The sequence below is a fragment of the Phyllostomus hastatus genome, unplaced genomic scaffold, assembly GCF_019186645.2.
Source record: "Phyllostomus hastatus isolate PE091 unplaced genomic scaffold, TTU_PhHast_1.1 phas_scaffold_397, whole genome shotgun sequence".
In the NCBI taxonomy this organism is placed as follows: domain Eukaryota; kingdom Metazoa; phylum Chordata; class Mammalia; order Chiroptera; family Phyllostomidae; genus Phyllostomus; species Phyllostomus hastatus.
This window is the reverse complement of record NW_025334029.1, coordinates 1904313-1914359: the sequence shown is the minus strand read 5'-3', so window position 1 is coordinate 1914359 and position 10047 is coordinate 1904313. Positions and strand designations below refer to the sequence as shown.

The 10047-nt window shown below is 37.3% G+C and overlaps 1 pseudogene; it reads right to left on the bottom strand.

Moving 5' to 3' along the window:
• Positions 1 to 3045: 3045 nt before the first annotated feature.
• Positions 3046 to 3722, bottom strand: LOC123807069 (annotated as a pseudogene).
• Between the last annotated feature and the right edge of the window lie 6325 nt (positions 3723 to 10047).

Sequence of the window (10047 nt, the reverse complement as noted above, 5' to 3'; positions counted from 1 at the left end):
TAGTCTTGAAAAGAAGATTTAATTTACCATGCTATGTATCCATCTTATTGTATTTGGTTCTGCCACAAGATGCTCTTAGTGACTAATTTTACAGGTTTTGCATAATTTGTTACTGTCTTCTTTTGTCCTAATAGTTGTTTTCGTCATAGCTAGATCCAAATAACAACTGATTTAAGATATTCCTTTTTTAGCATGTTATTTCCATCTGCATAAAAGCAAGATTAAGGCACTTTAATAATGAACACGTGACAGAGAAATTGGGATTTGGGTTTGATAAGGCTATTAGCAACAGATCTCTTTTTGTCTGGTTTACCAAACAATTTGGCAACTTCTTCAGATGCTACCTTGTCAAATCTTGCAGCACACATGTGGATCTTACCTTCACAAGGCATTTTCAATTTTGGGGTTCTGGGCTTTGTTGGATTTAATTGCACTTTCACCAACATAGCAATCTGCAGTGTAAATGCACATTTACCATGCACAGTGTCTTTATAAACTTTATGCCTACAGACTCTCAAGCTATCTTTCTTTTGATGGCTGGGGACTTTGGAATAGATGCAGCTCCTGTTTTCTGAGCAGATACTATGAGCAGGCTTCACACAGCTTATAGAAGGAATTTGTATCTTTGGTTTTAAAAATATAGTGTTCATCATGGAATGATCCTACCTTATCAATAATCATGCTCTTACAATTGAGAAGCAACCTTCCATTTTCTGGAGAACTGGTTACTGTTTGTGTTGTTCTTCTAACAACATTAAAGAGGTCATCTGTTGAGGGGATGGTAACAGCATTGCAAATATCCTATGAGATGGTAAGGGGGGCCATATTTGATTAGATGAGAGCCAGGTGTCTCTCGAGTCTCCATTTGTATTTATGACCTCCTTTGCAAAGATGAAATTGAACTGTTGCTGTGCTATTCATTTATCTGTGTAAGCCAAGGAGAGATAACAATAAACTTCATGGCAGTGGATGGGCAGTTCAAGATGATGGACACTTCAAGCCTTGTTTGGTAACTATTCTTCTTAATGGCTACATTGTCTTCAAGCTTATTTGTTGGTCATGTTGAGCTCCAGGAAAAAGAAGTTAAGATGGAAGGGAGGAGGAAGATTGAGAGACAGATCAGGACCATGGTCCAAATATCACTAAGTTTATTCCTCAAAGCTGTTGTGAAAACATACAGTTGGTAAATACTGAACTATATGTGAATAAATTATGTAAAAGAATGCACTGCAAAACAAGGGAAAAAATAAACCAGAATGTTAACAGTTGTTATCTCATGGTTGGGAATGAAGTTGAACTGCTTTTCCTCATCTGTTCTACATTTCCCCCCATATTTTCTATGCTGATTCTATATTATTTTATAATACAGCAATAATTTTGTTAAAATGTAAAGAGAAAACGTGTGCATGTAAAGATAGAGTTGCCTTTATGTCTCAGTACAAATCCATTATACCATGAAATGTACCATAATTACTAAATATTTTTTCCTGCTACATGGAAATGTGGCTTTAATCAGCATTCTTGGAAGAAGACATATAGCAAAGAAGCAAAAGCACATCCTTGACTATTACTCCAAAATCAACAGTATTTCATAAGCAATTAAAAAATTCAGTAGCAAATAAACTCAATGTTAAAAAACCTTATCTTCATAGAGCTCAGGTTTATTGATACATAATTCACACAATGTACAATTCACCCATTTAAAGTGTACAATGCACGCATTTTTAGTATATACACAGAATTGTGAGACCATTACAACAATCAATTTTAGAATATTTTCATCACCTGAAAAGACACCCCTTACCATTTAGCCATCACTCCCCATTCCACCCCCAACTTACCCAGGCCCTTGTAACCACTAAACTATTTTATATTTCTACAGATTTGTCTGTTGAAATTTTTTATAAATGAAGTCACAACAAAAATGTGGTCTTTTGTAACTGGATTCTTTTACTTAGCATGATATTTTCCAGATTCGTCCATGTTGTATTATTTATCAGAACTTCATTTCTTTTTATGGCTTAATAATATTCTCATTGTATGGATATATCACATTTTTATTCATTAGTTGATAGATGTTTGGATTGCTTCCATTTTTTGGCTAAATAATGCTGTTATGAACATTTGAGTATGTTTTTACATGGATATATATCATTATTCCTCCCAGGTTTATACTTGTAAGTTTCTTTTTTTAAAATATTTTATTTATTTATTTTTTAGAGAGGGAAGGGAGGGAGAAAGAGAGAGAGAGAGAGAAAAACATCAATGTGCAGTTGCTGGGGGCCGTGGCCTGCAACCCAGGCATGTTCCCTGACTGGGAATTGAACCTGGGACACTTTGGTTTGCAGCCCACACTCAATCCACTGAGCTACGCCAGCCAGTGCTCTTTGTAAGTTTCTGTAGATGCCAGACTGTTCTACAAAGTAGTTGTGCCATTTTACATTTCTGTTGGTGGTGTATGAAGGTTTTAATTTCTCTACATCCTTATTCAATACTTGTTATTATCCATCTTTTTGATTATATCCATTCTAATGGGTGTGAAGTGCTATCTCATTGTGGTTTTGACCTGTATTCTTGTGGAGCCTGTTCATGTTGAGCATCTTTTAATGAGCCCATTGGCCATTTGTATGTCTTCTTTGAAGAATTGTCCATTCAAATCCTTTGTCCATTTTTTTGTGTGTAGAACTACCTCTTTATTTGAAAAATATATAAACCAAAACTTCCCAACTTCTTGTACATGTTGAAAATTTTCAAAAAAGATCTCTTGAATACAAAATCTGGTCCAAGTGGCTCAAAATTAATCCTATGATATATTTTTCTAAAGTCATATTATTTTGGAACTCTGAATTTTTTTAATGGCAAAAAATACCACTGAGTTGAACGTTTTTATTTTGCTATACAGAGAGAATATTAAGAGTCCACTTTTTATGGAATCTAAACACCACCAGCAATTTCCGTTAGATGATGTTTTCCTTCACAGACCAGTGTCTGATCTGGAAAAGCCCAACCTGCCTTCCTTTCTATCCATCGAATTCATTTGTCTTCTCAGAAGTATTGTTGGATGTTTTCTTGGTTGGCCTTTCCATGTTTTTGCTTCATATGAAAGACTTCATTTTCTAATTGCACAATAGTCCTTGCAATCTCATAATTCTTACTGACCAGGGATATCCAGTTTGACTCCATTTCTCTTAATTTAGATCAGCTGTGAATTGCATGTTCTTTTGCTGCCAGTTTAAATCTTGAATATGTTTCCTTTACTTCTGGAGTTCTTTCTGTGTGTGTTCAATCATATGAACTAGATTTTCATTATATACTTTCCAGGCATTGCACCCATGCTGTGACATTAGTTCCAGATTCTCAATCCAAACTGTTTGATGCTCCAAGTGGGCCATGGAATTGTTCACACACTCTTGCCATGTAGTGATGTCATTTTTCTGATCTGAAGAAGGGGCTGGAAGTTCATACCATTTCATACTGAGCAATTCAAGTGGTTTCTGGGCAGCCAGTCTTTCAAATTCACTTCTCATTATGTCAGTTTCAAAATCAGTATAGTCCAGTGATGTCAGGCAGCTCAGGTAGTTCTTAGTAGGCCTGTATCTGTGAGTTTCCTCCTCCACCAGCACTGTAACTTCTTCCTGCACACCAGGCACTTCATAACCTTGATTAAAATACAGCAGCGCATGCACCACAACTTCGCCAGCCACCAGCCCAGTGCCTGCCATGCTTCAGTTCTCCTGAGTTTTCCATCTCCTTTGCCCATTTTTAATTGGGTGTTCTTTTTATTGTTGAGCTGCTAAATAATGGGGAGGATTTGGAGCCTGACAATCCTGGATTTGAACTTAGCTCAGGCACTGAGTAAAGTTGCTTAGTAAATGGTAATCATTCTTACTTCTTACCATATAACTCTGTAAGGAATTGGGTGCTCTCTGTGAAGGAACAGGGTATTTTCTGTGACTACATTTTCTTTCTTTTTTAAATTAAATATATTTTATTGATTATGCTATTACAGTTGTCCCACTTTCCCCCCTTCACTCCCCTCTACCCTTCACACCCCCTCTCACCCACATTCCCTTCCTGTCTATGGGTCATACACATAAGTTCTTTGGCTTCTATATTTCCTATACTATTCTTAACCCCCCTGTCTATTTTCTACCTACCATTTATGCTACTTATTCTCTGTTCCATCTCTCCCTCCCACTCTTCCGCTGATAACCCTCCATGTGATCTCCATTTCTGTGATTCTGTACTTGTTCTAATTGTTTGCTTAGTTTGTTTTTGTTTTTGTTTTTGTTTTTTTAGGTTCAATTTTTGATAGTTGTGAGTTTGTTGTCATTTTACTCTTCACAGTTTTGAGCTTCTTTTTCTTAGATAAGTCCCTTTAACATTTCATATAATAAGGGCTTGGTGATGATGAACTCCTTTAACTTGACTTTATCTGGGAAGCACTTTATCTGCCCTTCCATGCTAAATGATAACTTTGCTGGATAGAGTAATCTTGGATTTAATGACTTTGAATACTTCTTTCTAGTCCCTTCTTGCCTGCAAGGTCTCTTTTGAGAAATCAACTGACAGTCTTATGGGAACTCTTTTATAGGTAACTGTCTCCTTTTCTCTTCTTGCCTTTAAGATTTTCTCCTTATCTTTAATCTTGGGTAATGTTATTATGATGTGCCTTGGTGTGTTCCTCCTTGGGTCCAAATTCTTTGGGACTCTCTGAGCTTCCTAGACTTCCTGGAAGTCTATTTCCTTTGGCAGATTGGGGAAGTTTTCCTTCATTATTCATTCAAGTAAGCTTTCAATTTCTTGCTCTTCCTCTTCTCCTTCTGGCACCCATATGATTCGGATGTTGGGACATTTAAAGAAGTCCTGGAGGTTCCTAAGCCTCGCTTCATTTTTTTTTTTGAATTCTTGTTTCTTTATTCTGTTCTGGTTGAATGTTTCTTTCTTCCTTCTGGTCCACACCATTGATTTGGGTCCCGGCGTCCTTCCCGTCACTGTTTCCTGTACATTTTCCTTTATTTCACTTTTCATAGCCTTCATTTTTTCATCTGATTTGTGAACATATTCAACCAATTCTGTGAGCATTCTGATTACCAGTATTTTGAACTGTGCATTTGATAGGTTGGCTATCTCTTTGTCACTTAGTTGTATTATTTCTGGAGCTTTGATCTGTTCTTTCATTTAGGCCATTTTTTTTGTCCCAGCGTGTGTTATTTAGTAAGAGGTGGAGCCTTAGGTGTTCACCAGGGTGGAGCAACCCACTTGGCTGCCTTGTGATGCTGTATGTGGGGGAAGGGTTGGAGAGGAAATAATGCTGCTGTTCCACTCTCTGCTTCTTTTCAGTCACTTCTCCTGCTACCCACAATCAGATTGGGCCCTTCTGGTGCTGATTCCGGCATGGGTGGGTTTGTGTGCCTTCTAGGACCCTGTTGGTCACTCCAATGAACTCTCCTGTGAGGCTGGGAGTTTCTCCCACTGCTGCATCACCCCCCACAGGTGTTTTCAATTGGTGGTTTGAGGCTTTATTTCCTCGTGCTGGAACCCTGGGTTGTGTGGTCTGTCTGCCTCCCCAGTTGTTCCTCTCAGTTTATCTGCATGAGAATGTGGGACTGCCTGCTCTGCCCTCCACTGACTTGCCCGCCCCGGTGCTCCAACCACTGCTGTACCATGAATCCTTTCCACCTGGCTGCCTGTCTCTGCCCATTCTACTGGTCTGAATGAATGTTTCTTCTTCAATTCCTTAGTTTTCAGACTTCCATACAGTTCGATTTTCTGTCAGTTCTGGTTTTGATTTTAGATTTGTTGTTGTCCTCCTTCTGGTTGTGCAAGGAGGCACAGTGCGTCTACCTATGCCTCCATCTTGGCCAGAAGTCCTACATTTTCCACATGACTGAAGTTTATCCATTTGTTTGCCAAAAGTTGAAACATCTCTAATCTTCTTTATGTACATTCTATGCTTTGTTCGACAGAGAGCACTGAACCTGATTTAAGCATTTCTTGATGACTCCTTGGAACATCATGGATTGTATTTATTTGTAGCACTATCATGGACCACTATGTTGTGGAGCGTGGTATGCTGAGGCTCTCATGGCTCTTCTTGTGATTTATTTCTTCTGTTTGGGGTTCATTTTTTTTTAGTTAACCTATTTCTCACAGAGTTCTTCTACCCCCTCATTGTTTGCAATTTGACAGTAATTTTGGAAAGAATGGAAGGTTAACACTGGAAACCAGATAAGGAAACTGATTAAATATCACACATAATTTTAAAATATTAGTTTCTAGTTCAAAATGCAAAGAGTACCTTCTTTGTCATAATATAAGTGCATTGCCTTTTGTTGCAGCTGTCTTATTAAAGGTTTGGATACATTTTCACTTACTTTCAAAGTCCAGTTTGAGCTTCCGTTGGTTAAGGTTGCTGGAAGTTATACTATTAGGAAAATGGAATATTGTAACCATTCCTTACTTCATAGGGGCTTTTGTTTCATTTTTCAACATTCTTTCAGGAGTATACGTGAAATTTCAAAATTCAGAACCACCTAGGATCAAATTTTAAGTAATATTGACTTTAAAAAATCAACCTAAATGAACTCCAAACATTTCACTAAGTAGGAGAGTTCTTTTGATAAGAATCTTGTATTCAATTTTTAATTATCCAAAGGTAAAAACATCTGTCTGTATTTGACTTTACCATAGAGAAGTATTACCTTCAAAGTACCCCCTTCAGGCATTAGCATTTTGGTTAACCAATGTTGATCTTGTTAGAAAATTAATGCCTATTCCATACAGGGTTACTCATTTATTTATTTATTTTTTTGCATGTAATCTGCACCCTATCTGGAAAAGATTTTACATGCTGATTTGTATCAAAGAGTTAACTGCACTGGCAGAAGCCCACTATCAGGGTAGACTACGGTAGGAAAAAATTGTGCATTAAGGGATAGCTAATGTTCAGGCACCTGTGTATGTCATATATTACATAGTACTATTTATCTGTTCAAGATATTTTTAAGATTATAAGATTATGTTTTTGGTCATGAGAAACCAGCTTGAAAATTTTCTGACAGTTTTAGGAAATGTGGGGCTTAATAAACAAGCCAATGGAATGCAAAAGAACTCAGCCTGGAATCTTGCTGAAACTGCAGAACCAGGTGTCACATCCCCTGGGGGAAACCATGACATGTAGGGTGAATTGCTGGCACCAGCTTGCCTGGACTGAGTTTAGCTGCAGGCAGGAGGAGGCTGAACTGGGGCCTGCAGCTGAAATCTTGACCTACCAAAAAGCCACCTTGGGTGGGGCTGGTATGAGGAAGCAGTATTTGTTAGGAGGGTGATTCTCACTGGGAAGGTCATTTGTAAAACTTGTTACAAGAAGTTCATACCTCACTAACCCAGGCACACCTTGTTCAAGGTCCTGGCTCTGTCTGTCCTACTTTATTCCACAGAACTTATTTGTTTCTTGGTCTACCACATTAAGAAACATGAAAATGGTAGGGTAGGTCTTGATTCTATTTGTTTGTTTGTCTTTTTGTTTGTTTGTTTTTGGGTTTTTTTCATCTTCTTTTTTCCTCTTTGGGGCAGCATGTTTCATCCTGTTTCAGATATCTCATTAATACGTGTTAAGTGGACATATGAGGCTCCCAGATTCCCTCTGCATTTGCCAGTATCTGTAATTCCAATGCTAAATTGAATGCTTTATCTACCAGTTCTCTGCTGCTGCTATTATGGCTGTGCTTGTGACAACTGGCATTTTCACAATTTTCTCTTCACCTCTGTGCATCTGTTCCTTGTGTTGTCTTTGGGGTTTGTGTTTTGTTGTGTTCTCATCTATTGCTTGTTTATCATCTCTCAATGCTGCTCTGTCCCCCAAAAGATGGGCTGTAGGTCTCATGATCCTCCTGAGAAACTCCACCCTTGCTTACATCACCAGAAGGTTATACCCACACTGCTAACATTGCTTTCTAGTCTGAATGACAGCCCTGAACACCCCCTATGCTTCCCTGCCCAAGTGCCACTGACTGAGCAGTGTAGCATCCTGGCCTGTTTTCCTCTTACACTGGACATCTCAGATTTGCAAACAGCTGACTTCCATGAAGCTCTGTTTCCTATCACAATTCAGCTCTGTTTGTAGTACTCAGCATTTCACCTTTTCAGTGGCTTTAGTCAGGAAGGAATAGCAGCTTCTAGGCAGCATGCCATGAGAAAGACTATTACCTCTGGAGTAACATTTCTTCTGTTTCTCATTTTCAAATGTTCCTGTTTTAAATCTTCCTTCTCTTCCCCACCATGGCATGCAGGTTTCATTAAGGTCTCCTTTTCAGTCTCTACTTATAACAGAAATGAGGCAGTACATAGAAACATTCCACAAAAGGAAAAATTGCTAACCTATATAAAGATAATCATGACTGCTGAATTAGAAAAACAAAAACAAAAAGATACTAATAAAGACCAAAAAGGAATATCTAATGGTTTCTAATAACCCTGACCTAGATGGAGTTAGTTCTGAAATGTAGTCATGGAATATATCACCCAGAAACTAACGTGCAACTGTGAAATGATATGCAATGCTTCTAACACAAGACAACCAAGTATTCAATAAAACTAACTTTAGAGTCCCTTATAATGTAAACTTTCTGTACTGTGTTTATGAAAATTGTCCAGTGGGAAAATTTTACTTTTTACTTCTTCAAGTTGAGTTTTTAGTCCAAATAAGTGTTAAGTTTTTATTCAAAATCAGATTTTATATTTTTACTTTTAATTGAATTTATTGGGGTGACATTGGCTAATAAAATTAGGTTTCAGGTGTACAATTCTATAATACATCATCTGTATATTGTATTGTTTGTTCACCACCCCAAGTCAAGTGTCCTTCCGTCACCATTTATACCCACTTTATCCTCTTCTACTTCCCCCATCCACCTTTCCCTCTGGTAATCACCATACTGTTGTTTGTGTCTATGATTTTTTTATTAATTCCTTTGAAAACACAGTGGCAGTTTAAAATTAATTTGTTAAGTACAGAGGAACCTCTCTTTACAAAGCATGTATATTCTTGAAAAGCTCTGTGTAGATACAATTTTAGAAAATCTAGTCATATTTTAAGAACATCAAGGGAACAGACTGTTTAAAAGAACTCTGAGTTTAGTGAATTTTTTTTTTTTGGTGAAAATGAATACTCTCCTCCTAATATATAATTTTATAGGAGAACATTAAAAGAATGAAGATTATGGTTTTAATTATTGGTTGGTTGATTGATAAGCAACCACTCATAAGAATGCTTTAACAAACCCATGTATAGCCTGAGGAACATCTATTCAATTGAATGCATAAACAGCAGAGCTTGATGTACAGCTTTCTCTTTAGGGTTTAGATTACTTAGTCACCCTTCTTAAGAGCCTCAAGTCGCTTTTGACTGCAGAAAAATTCCTAACTGAAAGCTTTTAAGTGGCCATAAGTCTTTTCTCCTGCATAAAAAGAATCTAGTCAGGAATGCAACACGGGTTTTGAAACACACATATGGGAACATGTATAGGTGTACACACACATACACATAGCCAAAATGTCAGCACTTCTCCAGATGGAGAAATGTCATAGCTAGGTTTCTATGAAATAGCAGCTAGGATAATTAATTTAATTTTTTACTCAACAAAATATTTGTTAAAATTTTACTAAAAGCCAGGCATTGTAGTTACAGGCAGCCCTCTGTATCCTTGGGTTCCACATCCATGGATTCCATCAACTGTGTATCAAAATAATTTGAAAAAAGTTACATTGTTGCCGACATGTATAGTAAGTCCTCACTTAATGTCATTAATAAGTTCTGTGACTTCAAGCATATAAGGGAACAAGTTTTACCATTGGATAATTGATAAACAACAGTTAAGTTCCTACAGCAGCTCATTAATATTATAACAAAACAGTGTTGAATGAAGCAAGAATCTGCTGTACTATATAGTTAGGCCTATGATGGTTGCATATGTACTGAACATGTACAGACTTTTTTCTTGTTATTTTCTAAACAATACAGTATAACAACTATTTACATAACAT